The sequence below is a fragment of the Lontra canadensis genome, unplaced genomic scaffold, assembly GCF_010015895.1.
Source record: "Lontra canadensis isolate GAN:19392208 unplaced genomic scaffold, GSC_riverotter_1.0 scaffold19, whole genome shotgun sequence".
Taxonomy (NCBI): Eukaryota; Metazoa; Chordata; class Mammalia; order Carnivora; family Mustelidae; genus Lontra; species Lontra canadensis.
Window position 1 is genome coordinate 25,227,185 of NW_022631013.1, and position 22,324 is coordinate 25,249,508.

At 39.7% G+C, this 22,324-nt stretch overlaps 1 protein-coding gene across 1 annotated transcript in view; it reads right to left on the reverse strand.

Annotated features, from left to right (window-relative positions):
• LPAR1 (lysophosphatidic acid receptor 1) overlaps positions 1–22,324 on the reverse strand; it is a 200,094-nt gene that overhangs the window by 177,330 nt on the left and 440 nt on the right. The gene's annotated exons all lie outside the window — the stretch shown is intronic.

Consider the following 22,324-nt stretch of genomic DNA (forward strand, 5'->3'; position numbering starts at 1 on the left):
GACCACAGCACCTTCGTCAAGCCTCCCGCACCTCCACAGTCTCCCCTCCAGCCCTGAGGACCGTGCAGGGCCCAAGGAACAGCAGGTGATGGGCAGGTGAGAGGAGTGCCTGAGAACCACGCGAGCTCCAAGGCTTGTTTCTTCTCCATCAGCATTACTAGCCTATTGTAGAAGCTTCCTACAGCTGCCGTGACAGACTATCATGAATTTCGAGGTTTCCAACAACAGAGTTATTGTCTCACAGATCTGAAGACCCAAAGTCTGAGCTCAAAGTGCTGGCAGGGCAGCGCTCCCTCTCAAACCTTCAGGGGAGACTCCGTCCTCTTTTCTCCTATAAGGACACCAGTCAGTAGACTCAGGACTCACCCTAAAACCAGGACGACCTCCTCTTGAGATGCTTAACTTCCCAATATACACGAAGTCCCTACTTCTTAATAAAGTCACATTCACAAGTACCTGGGATTAAGACTTGGACATATTTTTTTGGGGAAACACAACTACAAACAAACTACCACAGTCAAGGGTAAGAGAGGTCAAGGAGGGAGGTGTGATTAGAAAACGGAGAGCTCTGACGGTGCCCTGAAAGGAAATGGGATTTTCATCTGTGGTTCTGAGACCAGAGCCGTCTGGGCGCTGAGCGTGCCATCTGGCGAGAGCCCTCGAGTGAGCCCAGAGCAGCTGGGGGACAGCGTTTTCTGCTCTCTGGTCTCAGATCCACTTGTTAATGGTTTTTGTTTTTATCCTATGAAGGATTATTAATTAATAAGGCAAATTTGAGGAAAGGAAAAAAAAAATACACGAATCCCATCACTCTTACATCTTTTTCTCCCCATGTTTAGGATTTGGTTTGGGTTTTGTTATATTTTAATGAATAAGCTTATACTAGACATACAATTTGTACCCTGCTTTTGTCTTATAACAAAATTATTAAAATCAAAATTATTTCCATTCATATACTCTCTATAAATATTTTTTCTTAACGTATTTTAAAATTCAGTTTTATATTTTTCAAAATTATACCTTCACAGAACTTTATAAGGTTTGTTACAAAGATAAAAATAAATCACAAACAAAAACAGCAATCCTCTGTATCGTAGATCTCTCTCATGTCCCGCTGCCCAAAAACAAACACTTTAAAGAATTCCCAGCCGATTCTTTACTTTCATATATCTCAATAGCATGTTTATAGTGCTTCTTGATTTCTCAGTTTTAGATGTTATTTATTGTCTGGTTGGCACCTCTGCATCTCTTCCCATTTCCACCATCACTACTATCACTAACACACACACACAATCACACGTATCTTATCTCTCTGTACTCGTGATATGTTTATGTATTAATTGCACTTAGATCAACAGACAGTGTTGACATTACCTGCAATTAAGCCAGGAAGTGGAGCTATACTTACTTATTTCATTCTTAAACAACTTTTACCTGCCACAGTATTAATAATTGCATTTTTTGTTTTGTTTGCTGTATAGTTACTACGAAGACATTTTCAAATTCTTCTCCATGGTCTAAACCTCCTTTCGAGACTCTGTTAATTTCTTCTACACTTGGTCTTAGCCAAAAGGCCGAGAAGCGATCTATTAATTTCTTCTTTTGGAGCCTTATCTCCTGGAGCTAGCTGACGTGTTTCCATGAGCTCAATGGCTCCCTAGACCAGCTACACAGCTGCTGTCCTGGGATCTCCCGTGGACCTTCCCTTGAGAAGTCCCCTTACCTCCATGTTCCTTTACCTTTCCCAGGTCCCATGTCTTCCTTTTTATTATTTACTCTCTCACTGTGGTGGAACATCTCCTTCAGTAACGTCCTAGGAAATAATGTTTTGATGGTAAATCCCCCGAGACCCAGCACATCTGAAAACATCTTCAGTCTATTTCATAGTTAACTGATTCTCTCCTGGGTGTAGAATCCATGTCGGAAATAATTTTCATTCAGAGCTTGTAAGAAAAGCCTCCATGAATCTCTGGCTTCCTCTGGTTGCTGTTAAGAAAACCAAAATCATTCACTGCCAACATCTTCACCCAACGCGTCCCCTCCTCTATCTCTAAGCTTACAGGATTTTCTCCTTGTCGCCAGAGTTCTGTAATTTCATGATTATGAGGGTATCAGCCAAGGGCAGGAAACTCACCATACTCCCAGAAGACACTTTTTTAAAGACTTTTTAATAAAGGAAGTGGTGAAAGGAGCCCAGGGTCTTGGAGGCACTTCCGAACTAGCAAGTGCAGAGGGCTAAAAGCTCTATTTGACGTGAAGGATCAGGGCGAAGACAGACATGGCTGTCTCAGATTCTGCTTGCATGCTGCAGCTCTGGACAAAGGGTTGCACAACAGGAACTGTAGCAGCAACAGGAGTCGTCGCTGCTAGGACTGTGCATGACCTTGCCATAGTCTGGGTCATCTGGTTGTGATAAACAAAACCGCATTTATGTCCTCACTCACATGGTCTCCCGGTGAGTGCTTGGTGCTGGCCAGCTGTGTCTTGGTCTCTGGCTGATCGGATACTCCTTCCCATGTTCACAAAGAAAAAAAAAAAATGCCTTCCTTTTGCTGAGTACAAGGGTATGCGTTAGATGTGGATACAGGAAGAAGATTAATCAGTAGAACTTAGCTGTTGCAACTTAGCTGGTGGAGAAGGAAGAAAGTCCAGCTGTCCAGCTGGGAGGAAGTACAGCTTTTGGCCCACTCCTCCAGGGCCCTGTTCCTTTGGGCAAGAAGAACACAAACAATGGGATTTGTCTCTGGAAGGCCTTCAGATGGCCTTTCCAAGGAAAACATACATGAACAGGTCATGAAGGAAAAACATCATCCAAAGGACCCAGGATGGGCCAGTGTGGGTCCCCATAGGGCCACTGGGCTCTATAAAAGTATCTTTGTATGAGCTAGAGAAAGACAACACTTCTATGGGGACATCAGAAAAAGATGCCCATTTGGTACAGATTCAGCCCTGAGGGAGCACAGCTCAATGAACAGAGCCTGGCTAGAGGCCAACCGCCATTTACTCCTGGGTTAGGCGCCTTTGTCTGTCAAAAGGACAAACTTTACAACTATTTAAAGTGGCCCCAGGTACTCATTTACAGAATCCAACAAATTTGTCTGGATATGGACCAGGACCAATAGAGTATCCTAACACCAGATAAAGGGGGTCTATTGTTACCCTCCCAGAGCTGACTCAGAGTAAAACAATAACACAGATTTGGGGAAGCTAAAAAATGCAGGAAGACAAACAGTAAACAAGTTAGCAGACCCAAGAAAGGTGAATCCTAAGCGATCAAGTCAAGACACCATCGGAATTACACCACAAAGAGACCCTCAACACAAACAGAACTTCCAATATGCTACCAGAATTCCCATTCCAAAGGGGATCAGACCTGGCTTCTCGAACCATTTCCCTCAGGTGTCCTTTGCTTTGAAGCAAAGTTCGCCTACAATCATAAGAGTGTTGTTCTTCAAGGGAGGCCGCTAGGAGCCTGGGAGGGACCCTGCTAGCCATCTGCAGCAGTAGCCCAGGACCGACTACAAGAGCATGGGAAGCCCACCCAGCATTTAGCTCCTGCTGATACCTTGAGCTCAGGTGGGATGGAGGAAGAGTTGTTCTGTAGGACTAACAAATAAAGATGGGTCTGTAATCGCCAAATGGGGCTACAGAGAGCTACAAAGTCTTTGATGGAAGAGTTCCAAGGCAAAGTAACCTCTGACATCCCTTGTCCTCTGGGTTTTCAGAAGCATTGGAACAACATAGCCCATTCTACTGCGGGGACTTTGCCAAACCACATACCTCTTGCAGTTCCTACCTCATCCTCCCAGGCCCTGAAAAAAAGGTTTTATCAGGAGCTCACTTTCCCACTCCTGGCAAGTTAGCTCAGCTAGGAATAAAGAATACTCACAAAAATAGATGGTAAGTCTAAGTTCTCTGGGGAGCCTTCATTGTGCTATTGCATCTAATATCTTGTTGCCTCTCTGTGTCGGCATTGGGGAGATTTCCAGGAACATGGAAGTCTTTGTCTTCCCCAATATTTCAGCATTAGAGTCCCCGAGACCTCTTCAGGAGATCCAGAGGTCAAAACTACTTTTATAATACTAAGATATCATGTGCTTTTCACTACATTCCTATTTGGACTGATGGGACGAAAGCAATGGTGGGTAAAACTGTTGGCACAAGTCAAGGCAGGGACACCAAACATGTACTCGTGGGCCAGCAGTCACTCTACTCTCTACTACCACACATTCAAAAGAGGGAAAGCCAGTTTCACTTTAAATGTCTTGGATGAAGCAGTAAAAAGGATAACTTTCATTAACTGGATTCTTTTTCATATTCTGTCTGATGTATTTTGGCAGTATGCATGAAGTTAATGCATAACAAAGTAACATGTTTGTCTCAGAGAAAAACGCTTGTGCAATTTTGAATTTCAAGCTAAACTAGGTACTTTCTTTTTTCATGAAGCATGATTTTTCCTTGAAAGGAAGCTGAAAGACAAATACTCATATACAGATTTGGGTGTTTGACAGAAAATTTAAAAGCAAATCCATCCCTTGACTCTATCATATGGACAGTATTTGTTGCCAATTACAAAATTTGAGCTTTTGATCAAAAATCACAATTTTGGAAAATTTGTACCTGTATCATGAAGCCGACAGCTTTCCAGTACTTAGGGATGTTTCTATCTTTAAGCTGCTATAATTGTTTTTCTGAGACCAGTGCTGAAATAAACGGTTGGGATGTTTTGATGTTATATAATAAAATATGTCAACATTTTAAAGATCTCTATAACTTAGTGAACCAATAGTGTAATGGGCAAAAAAAAAAAAAAAAAAAAAATCCATTCAAAATACCAAATAGACCAATAGACTTTTCCTGAAACTGAGTATGAAAGTTCTTTGATACAGTTTCAGATTTCATAATACAACTAATCTTTAAGAAACTATCACTTGCTGGGGCTCCTGGGTGGCTCTGTTGGTTGGGCATCTGTTTCTTGATTTTGGCTCAGGTCATGATGTCAGGGTCACGAGGTCCATCCCGGTGTCAGGTTCCGTGCTCAGTGCAGATTATACTTGCGATTCTCTCCCTCTGCCCCTCCCCCACTCGAGGTCGCCCAATCTCAAATAAATAAAACCTTAAAAAAAAAAAAAAGAAGGAAAAGAAACTACCACTTGTCAAGGGGTAATTCCTGTACTCATGGCTGTGCTCCGGAGCACAGGTGGATAGACTGTCTTTAGGATCGTCGACAATCCATTGCAACAGAAAGGAAGGTGGAGTATATGGAGACAGAGGCAAGCTGGTAAACTTGGAAGAAGCCCAAGGATATGGAAGCTCCGTCCTGACTGCAATGGTCTCAGGGAAATGAGAGGCAAGAGTTCCAAAGAAGGGAGAAGGAACTGAGTGGAGAGTGGAGGAGGATTGCTAGGCAGCCCCCCAGGGCCCACTTAAGGTTTACGGTCATAAATTTAAAGTGAGACTAGCCAGCACATTTATGTGGAGTATGATATTAAAAGTTTTCTGTTGAAATACTTTTTTTTTTTATTGATCTCTAAGAAAGAAAGGGAAACTACCACTTGTCATTTGGTGCAATGTCAAAGGAGAATAAAATTTCCTGAAATGGCTGCTAAACCACTCCTCCCTTTTCCAACTACTAATCCACACGTGGCTAGCTTTTCCTCATATACTTTCACCAAAAGAACATATCACAACAGAATGACTGCAGCAATGTATGCGAGAATCCAGCTGTCTTCTATTAAGCCAGCCACTAAAAGATCTGCAAAAATGTAAAATAATCACCCTCCTTTCACTAAATGTTTTGTCTTTAAAAATATAGTTTTTAATTAAAATATTCCTTAGAGTAACACATACAAGATATAATTATTTTAAGTGAATTAATACATAATTTAAATTTTTACTGTAAAGTACATTGTTTTCATAAAAATATATTATTTATGTGAATATGTAATAGGCTTATTACTGTTACTTTTAAGTGACTTAGTAAACAGTTAATAAAATTGTCTTAGTTCTACTTTCTAAATGTGGTAAATTCACCCATAGAAACAAATGCTAATTGGACTCCTAAATAATTTTTTTTTTTTAGATTTTTTTTTACTTATTTGACAGAGATCACAAGTAGGCAGAGAGACAGGAAGGGTAGCAGGCTCCCTTCTGAGCAGAGAGCCCAATGTGGGGCTTGATCCCAGGACCCTGGGATCACGACCTGAGCCGAAGGTACTGAGCCACCCAGGCACCCCTAATTTTTAAGAGTTTGAGGTCATGAGATCCAAACAATTGAGAAATCCCACTCTAGAATATGATACAAGTCAACATGGTTGAAGGCAGCTCACTGGGCAGGTCCTTGGGAAGAGGATGAAGCAGCATTCAGGTTCCCACGATCTACCAGGGCCCATGTTACGTTGTTCATAGCATTGAGGGAACATGAATGGAGAGAGGATCGCACCACAGATTTCAGTTTGTCTACCACCAAAAGGACTAGCTGCTTCAGAGAACTCTGGGCCTGATAAAGAACAACTGCCTTCTCTGAGAGCAAAGTCTTCCTCTCTTATTTGCTCTGGAATGACCTATAAGCTGCCTATTGGACCAGCCACCAGACAGCCCCTGTGGAAAGTGGGCACAGGTGGCTTCCTCTGAGCCTAGTGCCCGGTAGATGGGACCAGCCGTGGTGAGACTGAGTGCCCAGCCTGTATGGTTCACACAGGACGCTGATGGCCAATCTCAGCAGCTCAGCTCAGCAGATCCCCAGCTCAAGTCACACATATCACTTCATTTCATCTTCATCTTTTGGTCTTTAAAATAAAGAATAAACAATGTGTTCATTCCCAGGGTTGCTGAGAAAATCAAGCAAGATTTATGCTGTAAAACACTATGTACCAAAAAGTTGGAACAGTCAGTTAACATGACCGTTACCTCCACCTGACACAGTCGAGAGATCTTTAGGTCACCTATGCTTTCTTGGGTTCATATGTCCTCTTCCTTAGCACTCAATCTCTAGAACTTTTTCCCCTTGGAAACCTGAAACTCTACTGATTAAATAACCACTCCCCATTCCTCTCAAAATTGATTTTGAAGTAATCCTTCCTCTCAAGCTTCCAGAGCCATGATCAGCTAAGCTGATGGGCCACACAGGGGGCCCCAGGAATTTTCACCTTCCCGTTAGCTACTCATCAAGCATGGATTCTACTGAGGACACCATATGACAAGTTCTTTGCAATGCTTTGAGGCTAAAAATATTTTTTTTCCTCAAAAATCTCACAGCATACTTTATTTTACAAGTATGTCAGTAACTGACTCTGGTCATAACATGTGGTTAAGATCTGTACACATGTGGAGGTAGCCTGGAAGAAGCAGCCATCCACCAAACTGAGAGAGGCGTGCAAAGGAAGCACGTGGGGGTGTTACTAAAGCTTCATAGAGAAGGTCCTCAAGTTGGGATCTGAAGAACAAGGAGGCAAGAATTCAGTACAAAAGAACAGTGGAAAAGTTCCGAAATACAATGGATTCAGTCTAATGTGAGGTAGTTTTAGTCTAATGTTTTCTCATCAATTGTCTAATTCACCAAAGAGGTTTTAAGTTATAAGGATAACAGGCAAGAACTTCAGCAGAGTGGGGGGTCAGGGGGTGGAGTGGTTATGACCATGACAGACCAATGAAGGAGAGGATTTTTGCAGAGATTTGGAAATCCTGCCTGTGCAGATAACACCTCTCACTAATATGCACATATCCTTCTAGGGACAAATATTCAGGATAAAAAGAAAAATTATTCTACGTACTATGGAATATGACATAGCCATATAAAAGGATGAGGTCATTCCATTTATGACAACATGGGTGGACATATGCTAACTGAAATAAGTCAGACTGAGAAAGACAAATGCCATATGATTTCACTCATATGTGGAGTCAAAAAAGCTCAAGTGAACAAACAAAAAGCAGAATGAGACCAACAGAGGAAAAAAACTGATGGTTGCCAGAGGAGAGTGGGTAGGGGGATGGGCAAAATGGGTGAAGGGAAGCGGGAGGTACAGGTTCCAGGTATGGAATGAATACGCCACAGGATTAGAAGGCCATAAGGAATACAGTCCATGATACTGTAATTGCCTCCTGTGGTGACAGATCATGGCTCCACTGTGGTGAGCACAGCATAGCCTACAGACTCGTGGAAACACTATGTTACACACCTGAAACTAATGTAAATCTCTTTCTGATGTATTTTTAGTTTTTTTGTTTGATTTCAAAGCTTGAGTTCTGTTTACATTGCTAAAAAGCCTACCAATTGTGCAGGGAGGTTTTTCTTTTGAAGTCCGTTCTTCTGCTGTTCAAAACCATTTTTAAAAATCGATCTCTTTGGAAATTATTCCTAAAGCCATATTTACCGACAGCAATCTCAAACATATCTGTTGGACATATGCCAAGTTAAATATTGATTAAGTGTTTAACAACTGATTTATTTTCCTTTCTGCCTAAGTATTCTAAAATGGTGATAGGATTGTTCTACAGCATTCCAAACTTTATACTTATATTCGTATAAATACTTAGTTGAAACTCAGTGCTTTATGGCTTCAGTATAGAAGAGTTATTCCTGCTACAAATTCTATGGATGTTTTTAATAAACAATCAAAATATTTACAGACCCATAAATTTTAAGATCCTTTCTATCCTGCAACTGTAACAATTGCTTCCACTTTGCTTCAAAAGAAGGGCCCGACAAGCTAAAAGGTAAGAAGAAGTCAGGACTGGGACCCATCATGGAGAATTAAATAGTCCCAGGGCTCTAGAAAGCGCTCCCTTGGATACAGAAGTCTAATGACCTGGGGATGTCTCAACTTCCAAGGCAGAACTCACCTGGCTAATTTTCCTGGCTCCTGGGGGCTATTATCCAGAGGCTGCGTGCCACAGAAGAATCCTAAAACCAAGTGAAATAACCCTGAAATGCCATTGTCTTAGCATAGACGTGAAGCCAGGGTAAACATATGGCCCAGGTAAAAACCTACGAGAATTGCCAGCAAGCTTAAACTATGCTCCCCTTCACCCTGATTTTATTTTGCTATGTCGATGGCATCATTTAGCAACAAATTAAATTCAACAAAAAATTGAATAAGGGCAGACGCCTGGGTGGCTCACTGGGTTAAGCGGCTGCCTTCGGCTCAGGTCATGATCCCAGGGTTCGGGATCGAGCCCCATATCAGGCTCCCCGCTCAGCAGGGAGTTTGCTTCTCCCTCTCCCTCTGCCTGCTACTCTGCAGGCTTGTGTTCTCTGTCTGTCAAATAAATAAATACAATCTTTTAAAAAATGTTGAATAAGGGAAAATTTAAAAATCTACCTGGGAGACCATAGTGATATTTGCTTTTTTGTGTGTATATATATATTTGGGGGGCGGGGGACAAAAAAGATGGATGTTTCCCAGATGTTGTGGGCCAGGGGCAAACAACCAGGTGCTTTCAATTACTCGAGAAGCAGGAGAGTCTGTTTAGACAGAGCAACTGCACGTATAATTTAAATTCCATGATTTAGGAAGTTTAATAAGACAAAGGAGAAATGCCCTGTACTAATTTGTTTCATCAGCAAGCTCTCCAATTATGGAGCCTTTAACTAACATGCCAGGAAATCTTATGGTCCGCAGGATGCAAAGGGTATAAAAACCTCATTGGGTTTCTTTTTATTCCATTTCCTCCTTTAGTATCAATTTTTCCATACTTGATTAATTTTAACCAAAGTAACTATTTTAACATCTCTCTGTCCTGACATATAAAGTAACACAAATTTTTTTGCAGTGACCGTTTTTCCTTTTTCACCCTGTGATTTAAAAATATTCTTTTCTTTGAATCAGTTCAGATACTAGTGCATCTGTTTTAAATATAATGCATTTTTGGGTAGATTTTTTTCCTCCCACATTTTTGTTAAGTGATACATCGGCTTTATTGGTTCATCTTGAAATGATATCTGCTTCTTTTAAATGTGAAAACATCGATGAGAAATTGAGTATAGTATTCATAATTAAATACTATATTTATGGATATGCGTTTGTGGTAAAAGATTTAAAACCTGCGTGAGAACTTCAAGATACTAACTAGCTCCCAGGAGGGAGGGAGAAGAAAAGATGGGGCTTCCGCTGTATTGGTAACGTTTTATTGCACAGAAAAAAAATTATGTGAAGCAACTATGACATATAAAGAGCATCTATTAACTCTCTTAGTGGGGGATAGAGGTCATTTGCTGTTGCCACGGGAACCTTTAGGAATAAAGCTACTGCTGAATTCACATGAACTGTCGCGGCATAAAACATAAGAAGAACGAATATCATCAGATAGAATGTATCATGGTTCTATGGGGAAAAACCTGGCTTTGAATCCCAGCTCTGTCACTTTGTAGATACAGCCTAGGATAAACTATTGAATCCCTCTGAGCCATAATCTCTCTGTTTGTAAAAAGAGTACAGTGATTTTGACTTTGTGGGTTATGAAGAATATTGTGTAGCTATACATGCAAAGTATAAAACCAGGATCAGACTTCCCACTTCGGTTTCTAGATTTATTGAACTTTTTATAAATTTCCATCAAACAAATTTCAACATTCCTCACTGAAACACTTCATAAAGTAATCCAAGCAGCGGGTGCTAGTGTGAATGTGGGTAATGTAATAAATGATCCGAGTACATAGAAGAATTAAAGTAGGATACGGAAAAATGAAACCTTGAGATGGTGCTACTGCGGAAAAATATCCCTTTAAAAATTTTTCATTTTTGTGGAAAAAAAAAAAAAAAGAAGAGGACATCTATGGAACTATCTACACAGAGGGAACCAAAAAGGAAAATTCATCACTGCTTTCACATGTCACATTTACTACTCTTACCCAAGGTTACACAGCTAGTGAGCGGGAGAGCTAGGCTTCAAAGCTAAGTTTGGTTTAATTCTCAGAGCCACACTTTTCATGATTCTACAAAAGTATTCCATTTCTGGAAGCTAATTCTGACCAACACAGAGGAATCTGTTGGCTAAGGGGAGGTGATTATTCAATACGACTTCACGGAGAGAAGAGCCTATTGGTAAAAATCTCTAAACCACTTCATCTTTGATTTCTGGAAAATATAAATGTGAGGAAAAAATGTAATTCTAATACATTCCTACACTGAGGAATTTTATTATTGACCCTTATCAAGAGGGAGATTAAAAAACAAATCAGGGATTACTACAACCATTATAGTCACATAAAATGAATTGTGGTAAATGAACCTCATTTCTCTTTTAACAGATTTATGATAGGCTGATCAGGAAAAAGACAGTAGAAGAGAGTTATCTGTGCTTTAGCAGGGCTCTGGACTAAATCTCCCATTCAATCACTCAGTACACAATTACTAAACCCTAGACCTGGCGGACAACTGCCCTGACATTTAAACACCCCACCCCATCCATGCTTCCTACAGCACACTTGTCAGAATCTGTTCACGTATTTTCAATGGTGCCCATCAGTGTGTTTCCACCATCCTTTCCTTGGATTAACCGACTCCTGCTCATCCTTTGAGATTCAGGAATCAGTGCTTCCAGGAAGCCTTCCCCAATGCCCCTTCCCCTAAAGCAGTCCCTCACACACTGCAGTACTGTTTCTTGTGCACAAATTTATCCAAGCACCTATCCCACTGCTTTGCAACTGTTGGCTTACTTGCTCGTCTTACTCTCTGGATTTTAATTATCCTACCAGCAGGAACTCTGTTCTCTCTCTGTTGCCGGCATAAATTAAGTGCCTGATAAATACTGTTTGGAAGAAAAAAATGTATTCAGCAGTATTGGAAGTGGTACCAGAATTGACACATTAAATATGCATAAGCCTTCTTCCCTTTTAGTGGTCAATTTCTACATTTATTCAAAAGAGTTTCTTTTGTGCTTGTCCTGATGTGACTATCAGACAGCTGCTCACTTTTGGGTGTTCCTCTAGGTCACCTTACCCATGTAAGTTACAGACAAACTTCTTTCCTCTTCGGGTTGCTCAAAAATTAACTGTGGAATCAGAACAGACTCAGACAGAAAGCAGCTGCGTGCATTTCCATAAAACAAACAAATAGCAAAGTCTAAATTCATAGGAAGCAATTTCCTAATTGTCTCCATGATTAGGTAAGAGCAACTGTACGTGCTTTACCTCTTTACACTGATCTTTATATTAATCAACACCAACCATTTCGTTTCAGAGATGTGAAAGCAGAGGTGACGGGAGGAGACGTGAATGGCTATATGCAGTATTTTAGCGCAAGATCTGGAGCCCAAGGCTCTGCTCTCAGGCCAGGCAGGTTACATTTTCATATTCATAACTTGGTGCCTCTGAGTCACAGTTTCTTCCCTAAGGCAGCATCCCAGCAGGGTCCCAGAAGGATCCCTATCACCTTCAGGTTATATCAGGCAGTTTGAAATGTCAAAACATTTTCAAGTATTAAAGGGGGAATAGGGTTTGGATCTCCACCTACAAATATTATACACTCTTCATGTCCCTCAGCACAACTTGTCTGCTCAAATGCACAAGGTAAGATAGCCCAGAGGGTTGAGGTAGCTTTTTATTTGATTTGATCTGATTGCTTTCTTTCACTAGAAAAGAGTTATCTTCTCTGCGTCATTGCTGAATCACTCAAAACCTGGCCCCCCTGGTCAGCAGTGGACAGCATTTCAAATCTCAGAAGAACCACGACTATTCCGAGATACTCAGCACCCAGACCCAGTGAAGACTTGGATTCTAAAACCACTGACCTGTGACTGGGATGCCGACCTACCTGAAATTCCTTGTGGCAAGTGACTCAAGAGGGCCAAGATACAAGGCTTTATAAGGGTAAGGGGAATTAGGGAAATTATATAAAAAGCAGATTTTTTTTTGTCTATTTCTATTCTCCATTTCTAGTGGATTGTTCAATGTTGCAAAGAGAGTTTGAGTCTCCTCCTATTGGAGTTCAGCGCCCCAATCTTCTCATTTGAAACTGGCATCTCCTTCATGAAAGAAGTACAAGCCATGGGACAGCCGAGACAGTAGAAGAACACCAGCATCACTGGCCGGTCAGTATGGCTGGTCAGTAACATCCACTTAAAAGGAGTCATGGCGGACCTGGGACAGTTAGGAGCTCAAAATAACTAAACCTTGCCTGATTTTTTTAAAGGTCTATAAAATACTTCCTGCTTACAAATGACATCTGGCCAGCAGTTCCCCATTTAGTTTATCTGCTTCTTACTAGAAAGGCACTGGGGAAAAGGTAGAAACCGATCACGAACCAAAACTAAATCAAGGAAGTACCTTCGCATTTAGATTCCTTCTTTCGTCTGCCTAGAAATGCACGGGATTTTTTTTGTCCTCCATTTTTATCATCAGAAGTGTTTCCAGAATGTGTTTGACCTTCTGCTTCTCTCAGTGAATTTCACTCAGGAACAGGTTTCCATCTTGTGGTTGAATTGTTCCCGCTGTTCCATTTGTCTGGGGCTCTTATACAGGATCACAGGCTTCACCTGTGAGAAATCTCTGGTTCTGTCTTCCATGGCTCTCATTTTCTTTCTCCTCGTCATCCTTTTCTTGTACTGCAGGAACGTGTCCATTGTGTATTGTACTTTATTGATGAGATTTTCCATGGTCCCAATCCTCCCCCTTTCTCCTTATTTGTAGGATTTAAGATGTTTTTAGATTCTTTGTGGTCATTCTTTATCTTACCTGATAACTTCACATATGCCTACTGCCCACAAAAATGCCAAAAGACACTCAGTGATTACGTCCAAATGATAAAAACCAAATTGCCTATCATGAGTGGAGGCAAGAAATTCATACTTCCAAATATATAAACAATTAGAAAGCATACCATCCAGGTGCAGTTTTTAGAAAAATTCAGATTAATATCTACCTCCATGTGATTTCTGTACAAAGAGCTAACACAAGGGAAAAAAAGAAGCAAAATACTGGGAGGGGGCACACAGTTTCATGCTCAACTCTCTGCAGAGAACAGGATAAAAAATTTCAAGACAATCACTCATAATATTCCAAAGCACTGCAAAGTTAAAAGCAAAGAAAACACAGTCCATAGAGCAAAAGATAGAAAATGAAGGGAAAAAGACAAATGGGAAAGCACAGAAAATGCCAGAAATAAAAAAAAATAAACTAACTATAATAAATGTAAATCAAATCACTTTCCCTACGAAATAAAAAAGTCTCTCAGATGTGTCAGAAAATGAAGTTCTGCTCTATTCCATTTCTACAAAATAAATTCAAAGCAAAAATAATAGAAAAATGGCTATAAAAAAGTCAGTTATATAAAGCTAATATCTGACAAAAATAAAGCAATGATTGCAATATAATATCAGATAAATTTTAATTAAAGGCAAAAAGCATGAATTGGGTCTAAGAAGGCAATTCATATTAATAAGAGATTTATTTAAAATGAGTAAATATGGGCGCCTGGGTGGCTCAGTGGGTTAAAGCCTCTGCCTTCGGCTCAGGTCATGATCCCAGAGTCCTGGGATTGAGCCCCGCAACGGGCTCTCTGCTCAGCGGGGAGCCTGCTTCCTCCTGCCTCTCTGCCTACTTGTGATCTCTGCCTGTCAAATAAATAAATAAATAAATCTTTAAAATGAGTAAATACTATTCATGACTGTTTTTATACATTTCAATAAAACATAAAAAAACTAACAGTAGAATAACAGTTATTGAAAAATGTTAGCACTATTTTGGTCATTCTACTAAAAACTTTTAACAGACTGTTATTACTGATTGTGATCAATATATGGCACTTGAGGTATTCAGGTACATGATTTTTTTAGTCTACATGAATAAAAGTTCCTGAAGAATTCTCGAATCAGCTGAGGGGGTAGCCTTGAACAAGCTCAGTCTCGTGGGTCTGAGAGAAACAGTGACCAGATGGTTTAGGAGCCTAAAGAATTATGTGATCAAATATTCATGCTGGTCTAAAGTATATGCTGTATCCCGTAAGATAATTTCCCAGTCGGGCAGGGTTTTGTCTCCCAACTCCCTTTATTAGGTCATTCACTGCTTCTAGGATGAGGTACATAGTAATACCAGTGAATTGCTTGGGCACATATCTTTGAAGCTTCTTCACTATTCCCAGCCAGATGAAATGTTGTTTGGAATACCATGACAATGGACAGGCCCGTTTGTAAATCCACAGAGCAGTGCTATCAGGGCAAGGCACATCCCTGTCTGGAATTTACACGTATATCTTTAAAAATAAGTTGCTGTATCCTCCATAATGGTGATGGCAGGTTGTGTTGGAAATGGTGCCATATCAGGGTTTCAGCATTGGTCTCCTTCGTTGACAAGGTAGACCATCATCAGAGTAACCACCAAATAAATCTTGGTAAGAGGAAATCTACATTTCTGAGTCCATGCATAACCTCCATCCTTGCCAGTATGATCACTTTGTACAAAAGTCCACCAAATAAGCCATTTGGGGGAAAGAAACTGTCTGATATTCAAAGGATAGGTCATCTTGTCCACCTGATTGTTGAGATATTCCTCTACAGCGGGTGCCACCTGATGAGATACAAATATCTCCACACTCTTTGGCCATTCTGTGAGGTCCATCCACGTATTTCATATAACCAATCCTCTTCTTTCTAAGTCCCAGGCCTGCTGGGACTTAGAGTTTATTTCCCACCGTCTGGCAGGCATACATCTCACTAATCACCATGGAATGTGTTAATTTTCTCCAGCAGAAACATCACATTTGCAATAGCAGCTGCAATCAGAGAGACCACTGATGGTGAGTTCCGTAATCCACGTTAGTAATGCCACTACGTACAGCATCTTACCATTTTCTCATTGCCCGGTACACTCAAGCTGAGAAGTTATTTTCCCTAAGTAAGATAGCAATCTTGCTCAAGAATTCCCATGCTGAAGGTTTGACTCTGGGGCTACTTTTTGTGCCAAATACCCAAGTCCCAACAGTAAACAGAATTCTCCCCAGTAGCTCAAATTAGGAGACTTTAATGAAAACGCCATTACAAATATATGGGCAGTATTAATGAATGTTGAGGTACCTTGAAATTAACACCACTCGGCTTGAGAGACAAGGGAAGGAAACAGTGTTACTGGATCCCAGTGAGCAGAGTCACCAGCAGAGAGCTGTACTCATGGACAGTCACAGCTACTGCCAAAGACGTAGCACTGAAGCAGGAAGAATCCAGGAATAAATATTCTGATATCTCTCACATACCACCACTGATCTCCATCAGCTTAATCTGGTTTAAGTCAGATAACGAACCCTGGGTGATATACTGGGAAGAGATCAGGCTTCTGGGGTAAACAAGAATGCAGAGAGGGTAGATAATGGGTATGGGAGTGGGGAGGCAGAATCATCAGTACAGAAATGCATGAACAAAAAAAGCTTATGTGACCATGCGTTCAGATAACAAGGACTAAACTAATGATCTACTTAGAATGTGTAGCATTTATTGCATGAAGATACGTCTACAAATTATTTTTATAGTGATTTATAGTCAACATATATATACTATAAATATAAATTTACACACACACACACACACACACACACACTGTTCGGATAGCCCAACTCACAGCTTTTCTAAGAACTACCCCCTTCTTTTTCACCCGTCCATCTATATGGTATGAAGCGCTGAGTAAGCCAGTAAAGGTAGGGTCAAGAATAATGCAGATGTATAGTGAAAACATGGGAGAAAATGGAGAAAGAAGATGTATAAAGCACCTCTTTACCAGTTTATTCCTGAAACACAGTATCATATTGCCCTTGAATCCTATACGATTCCCTAGAATCCTTCAAACAAATCTACCTACAGTTGACCCATGAGCAACATGGGTTTGAACAGCACAGGTCCACTCACATGTGAATGTTTTTTCAATAAATACAGTAAAGTATGGTAAATTTTTTCTCTTCCTTATGATTTTCTTAATAACTTTTTTCCTCCAACATACTTTACTGTAAGACTATAGTACATACTATATACAACATACAAAATATGTATCGATTGGCTCTTTGTGTTATCAGTAGGTTTCCAGTCAACAGCAGGCTATTAATACTTAAGTTTTGAAGGAATCAAGTCACCACAGATTTCTGACTGCATGGGGGGTGCAGCAGGGGTCACCACACCTAACTCCTACATTATTCAAGGATCAACTGCATTTTGCTTAAGTTAGAATTTGGTTTCCGTTACTTAGAATCCTAAGAGACCATCGTTATGAATGCAAGGCTAGATATAACACAACTTTAAACATTAATATAGGGACGCCTGGGTGGCTCAGTTGGTTAAGCCGCTGCCTTCAGCTCAGGTCATGATCCCAGGGTCCTGGGATCGAGTTCCGCATCGGGTTCCTTGCTCAGTGGGGAGCCTGCTTCTCTCTCTGCCTCTGCCTGCTGCTCTGCCTGTATTCTCTCTCTCTCTGACAAATAAATAAATAAATAAAATCTTTAAACATTAATATATCGTGTCAATTTGAGCTTATAGCAATGTTTCCTTCTCAATCTCAGGTGATTCTTTTTGAAAAATATGAGAAATTAATGAAAAGAAAAAGAAATATTACATGTATTGATTGAATGGAAGAGTCACAGAAAAGAAATTGGGGGATGAGTGTGTCCCAGTTTTTCTACTACAAAAGCAGAAAACCCATTAAATCTACGTAAGCAATTCTAGAAATGTATTACTGCAATTGCACATGAACTTTGGTGTAGAACATAGATAATCTTTGAATTATCTGAATTCCTAAAGGGCAGAGTGTTTGACTCACAACCAGTTTGATTTCACTTTGTCGATGTACTCACATTTCAGAAATTGCCAGAGACCTTTTCTGTTCTCAAACCCCATGAACACCAGCAGCTTCTGAAAGTCTATATACTCCCCACTGGGGAAACACAAATAAAATAGATATTTTTTTTAACCTTTTTTTTAAAAGATTTTTAATTTACTTATTTGACAGAGAGATAGAGCACAAGTAGGTAGAGAGGCAGGCAGAGGGAGAGAGAAAAGCAGGTTCTCCACAGAGCAGGGAGCACTACGTGGGGCTCCATCCCAGAACCCAGGGATCGTGACCCAAGCCAAAGGCAGCCACTTAACTGACTGAGCCACCCAGGCGCCCCGAAGAAGCAGGCTACCTGGAAGCAGGGAGCCCGACATGGGGCTCGATCCCAGGACCCTGGGATCATGACCTGAGCCGAAGGCAGACGTTAACGGACTGAGCCACCCAGGCACCCCTAGATATTCTTGAGGGAAAGAAGGTTTCGAGAAAATGACTTTTCAATGCAGTTTGAATCCATAAGCTTCCTCTGCTAAAATTCCCCATCTCAAATTTCTTTATCAAGGTCTTAGCTTAAAACACTTATCAAAAAAATAAATATCCTCAAGAAAATAACATCATCCTAATGTTCTCTCCTAAATTCAAGCTTACTTCAGGAAAAGAAACTTAACTTAATGTCAGAATTAGCCATAGAAAATTCGGTCTGGGTATATGTTGAAAACATCATTAGACTCTAATCCTGACCCAAGAAAGGTTAAAATGGTTTTGCTTGGTTGATTGTGTTTAGTTAGTAGAGGAATGTTTGTTCTCCCTCTGTATTGCTATCATAAAACACATTGATCATTGTCCGTAGCCATTTGGTTTTACTGTTTATATTTGAGAGATGTTGCAATATTGAGCAGGGAAGTCTCTGTCATAGGAGGGAAATGATTTGGACCATAAATGGTTGTTTACAAATAAAGGCAGCTTATTCATCTGTTTTCCGTTTATGTTGCTAATTATCAGACCTAAATGAGTGTTTTCATTTAGACATTTCCTGATTCTCAAAGTCTCCTTCAGGCAGATTTTGAATACCAGGGGATTTATTTTTCACCAACCATCACAAGCAAATATTTAGCCTAATTTCCCCAAAGTTATTATTGCATTGTGATTCCTGCCGCCTTATCTTTCCCTAATCTCATGGAATGAACATAAAAATAAGGACATTTTAAATCCAATGGAACAAACACTGGATATTTTCATGTGCTAAACCTGAGCTAGTCATTCAGAGTGCAAAAAAATGAATACAATTCCTGGTCTATCTGGAGAGGAAAGGAAAACAGAAGATACACAAGTGTTGGCCTCTATTCTCCATAAAGTCAAAGCAGTTGTTAAGAGTAGAGGGTAATAGGGAAGAAAGGAAGATTCAAGGGAAAGGACATAAAGAAAGGAGCAAAATTTGGGATTTGCCATTAAAACAAGGGCAAGCATTAACTGAGTATTCTGTGCCAGGCAAGGGATACATTGCTTCAATATACATTGTTATTTTAATCCTTAAAATAATCTTTTGATGTAGGTACCACTGTTCTCATTTTAGAGACTAAGTAATGGAAAATCAGGGAGGTTAAATGACTTACCCACAGTCATACAGACTAGTAACTTGTAGAATCAGGATACAACCTGCTATTTATAAAAGTAATTGACTAGAAAGAAGCAAAAAATTGCTGAATGGCAGTAAGTGCCATGTTCGATTTAACATCTATGGACTTAGAGTAATACAAACTTGATTTTTTTCCCCAGCAAGGCTTGGCAACTCAAGAAAAAGAATGCAGAAGGCTAACTGTTGAAGTCATCTAGGATCGGCTGAGGATTGACCTGGTTGTGGTGGGTGAACCATAGTCGTGGCAAAGGACCTGAATGTGCTGAAGAGTCCTGTGGAAATGGATATTAGGTTAAAAAGGGGAGAGGCGCCTGGCTAACTCAGTAATAGAGCAGATGACTCTTGATCTCTGGGTCGTGAGTACAAGCCCTACACCGAGTGCAGAGATTACTTTTTTTTTTTTTTAATGTGTAGTGTTAATGACATTAACATTTTTTCCTCTTTTCTTTCTTTTGCAGGGTGCAGAGGGAGAGAGAGAATTTCAAGCAGGTTCCATGCCCAGCACAGGGCCTAACACAGGGCTCAGTCCTACAACCCTGAGATCATGACCTGAGCCGAAATCAAGAGCTTGATACACAACTGACTAAGCCACTTGGAAAAACATTTTTAAAAAGAAGTTCAAGATTTGATCACTGGAAATTACAGCATATCATTGAAATAAGTTAAGACCTAAATGAAAGGGAAGACATCCCATATTCATGGATTGGAAGATTTAAAATTGTTAGATAGAAATTCTCTAGCAATTGATCTATAGGGTCAATGAAATCCCTAACATAATCCCAGCTGCCTTTTATTTTTGCAGAAATTAATAAGATGATCATATGAAAATTCTAAGAACTCAGAATAACCAAAACATTATAAAAGAAGTACAACATTGGTGGACCCACACTTCCCAATTTTAAAACTTACCACAAAGCCATAGTAATCAAAACTGTATGGCACTTGCATTGGAATAGACATATAAATCAATAGAAAAGAGAGTCTAGAAATAAATCCATACATTTATGGCCAATTTATTTTTGATGAGTGCCATGACAGTTCAATGTAAAAGAATAAACTTTTCAATAAATCTTGCTAAAAGAATTATCTATTCACGCACAAAAGAATGAATTTAGACCACTACTTCACATCACATCAAAAATAACTCAAAACAGATCAAAGACCTCCATGTCAGAGCTAAAACTATAAAACTCTTACTAGATTAGGCAATGATTTCTTAGCTACAACACTAAAAGATCAAACATCACAAGAAAAAAACATGTAAATTATATTTCATAAAAATTTAAGACATATGTGCTTTAAAAGACACTAGCAAGAAAGTGAAAAAAACCACAGAATGGGAGAAAACATTTGTGAATCATATACCTGATAAGAGACTTATATCCAGGATATGTAAACCACTCTCATAACTCAACAAATAACCCAAATGAAAAATGGACTAAGGACTTAAACAGACATTTCTCTAAAGATAACAAACAGGCCAAAAGCACATGGAAATATGCTCAATGTCATTAGCCATCAGGAAATGCAAATAAAAACCATAAGGAGATACCACTTCACATCTAATAGGATGGCTATAATAAAAAAACATAGGGGCACCTGGGTGGCTGAGTGGGTTAAAGCCTCTGCCTTTGGCTCAGGTCATGATCCCAGAGTCCTGGGATCGAGCCCCGCATCGGGCTCTCTGCTCTGCGGGGAGCCTGCTTCCTCCTCTCTCTCTCTCTCTGCCTGCCTCTCTGCCTACTTGTGATCTCTGTCTGTCAAATAAATAAATAAAATCTTTAAAAAAAAAAACATACACAATAACAAGTGAAGATACAGAAAAATTAGAACACTTGCATATTGCTGGTAGGATTGTAAAATGGTGTAGCCACTTTAGAAAATAATTTGGCAGTTCTTTGAGAATTTAATTATATGACCCAGCAATTCTACTCCTAGGTATATGACAAGAAAATTTAAAATATATGTTCACACAAAAAACTTCTGCATATAATGTTTATAGCAGATTTATTCATAATAGCTCAAAGGTGTAAATCATCCAAAATCCATCAACTGACAAATGGATAAACAAAATGTGGTTTTACACACAATAGACTATCATTTGGCCATAAAAAGAGATGAAGTACTAGTACATGCCTCAACGTGGATGAACCTTTGAACATTATGCTCAGTGAGATAGAGAGCATCTTTTAGGGAAATGAAAATGCTTTAGAATTAATGGTGATGTTTGTATAACTCCCTGAGTATATTAAAATCCACTGAATTATACATAATTTATTGCAGGTAAATTTAATGTTCTTTGAATCATATATCAATTTTACAACTGAAGAACTCTGTGGAAAGATGAAATATAAAGGTCGTTTTATTTGGAACAGGAAAACTCCTAAATTAACCCATAAATTCCATACAGATCCAATCAAAATCTTTTTTTTTTTTAAAGATTTTATTTATTTATTTGACAGAGAGAGATCACAAGTATGCAGAGAGGCAGGCAGAGAGAGAGAGGGAAGCAGGCTCCCTGCTGAGCAGGGAGCCCGATGCGGGGCTTGATCCCAGGACCCCGAGATCATGACCTGAGCCGAAGGCAGAGGCTTAACCCACTGAGCCACCCAGGCGCCCCTATCCAATCAAAATCTTAATGGAACTTTTTTCACCTGACAAAATGATTATACATTTCTTGAGAAAATAAACATGAAAGAATTCAACTTTAGAAATATGGAAAATAGTGTAAAACGTAAGCCAGTTGACATTGACTTAGTGCTTCTAGATATTATTTCTATGTGCTAAAATACTACAATGCCTAAAAGCATATGCAGTGAGAAAATTTCAATCTTTAATTATTAAAATAATGCAAATATATTACTTTTATAATAATAAAATAAAAAATTAAGCAAAAAAGGCAAATTAAAAAATAAATAACCTATGCTTATCCTTCTCCAGTGTTA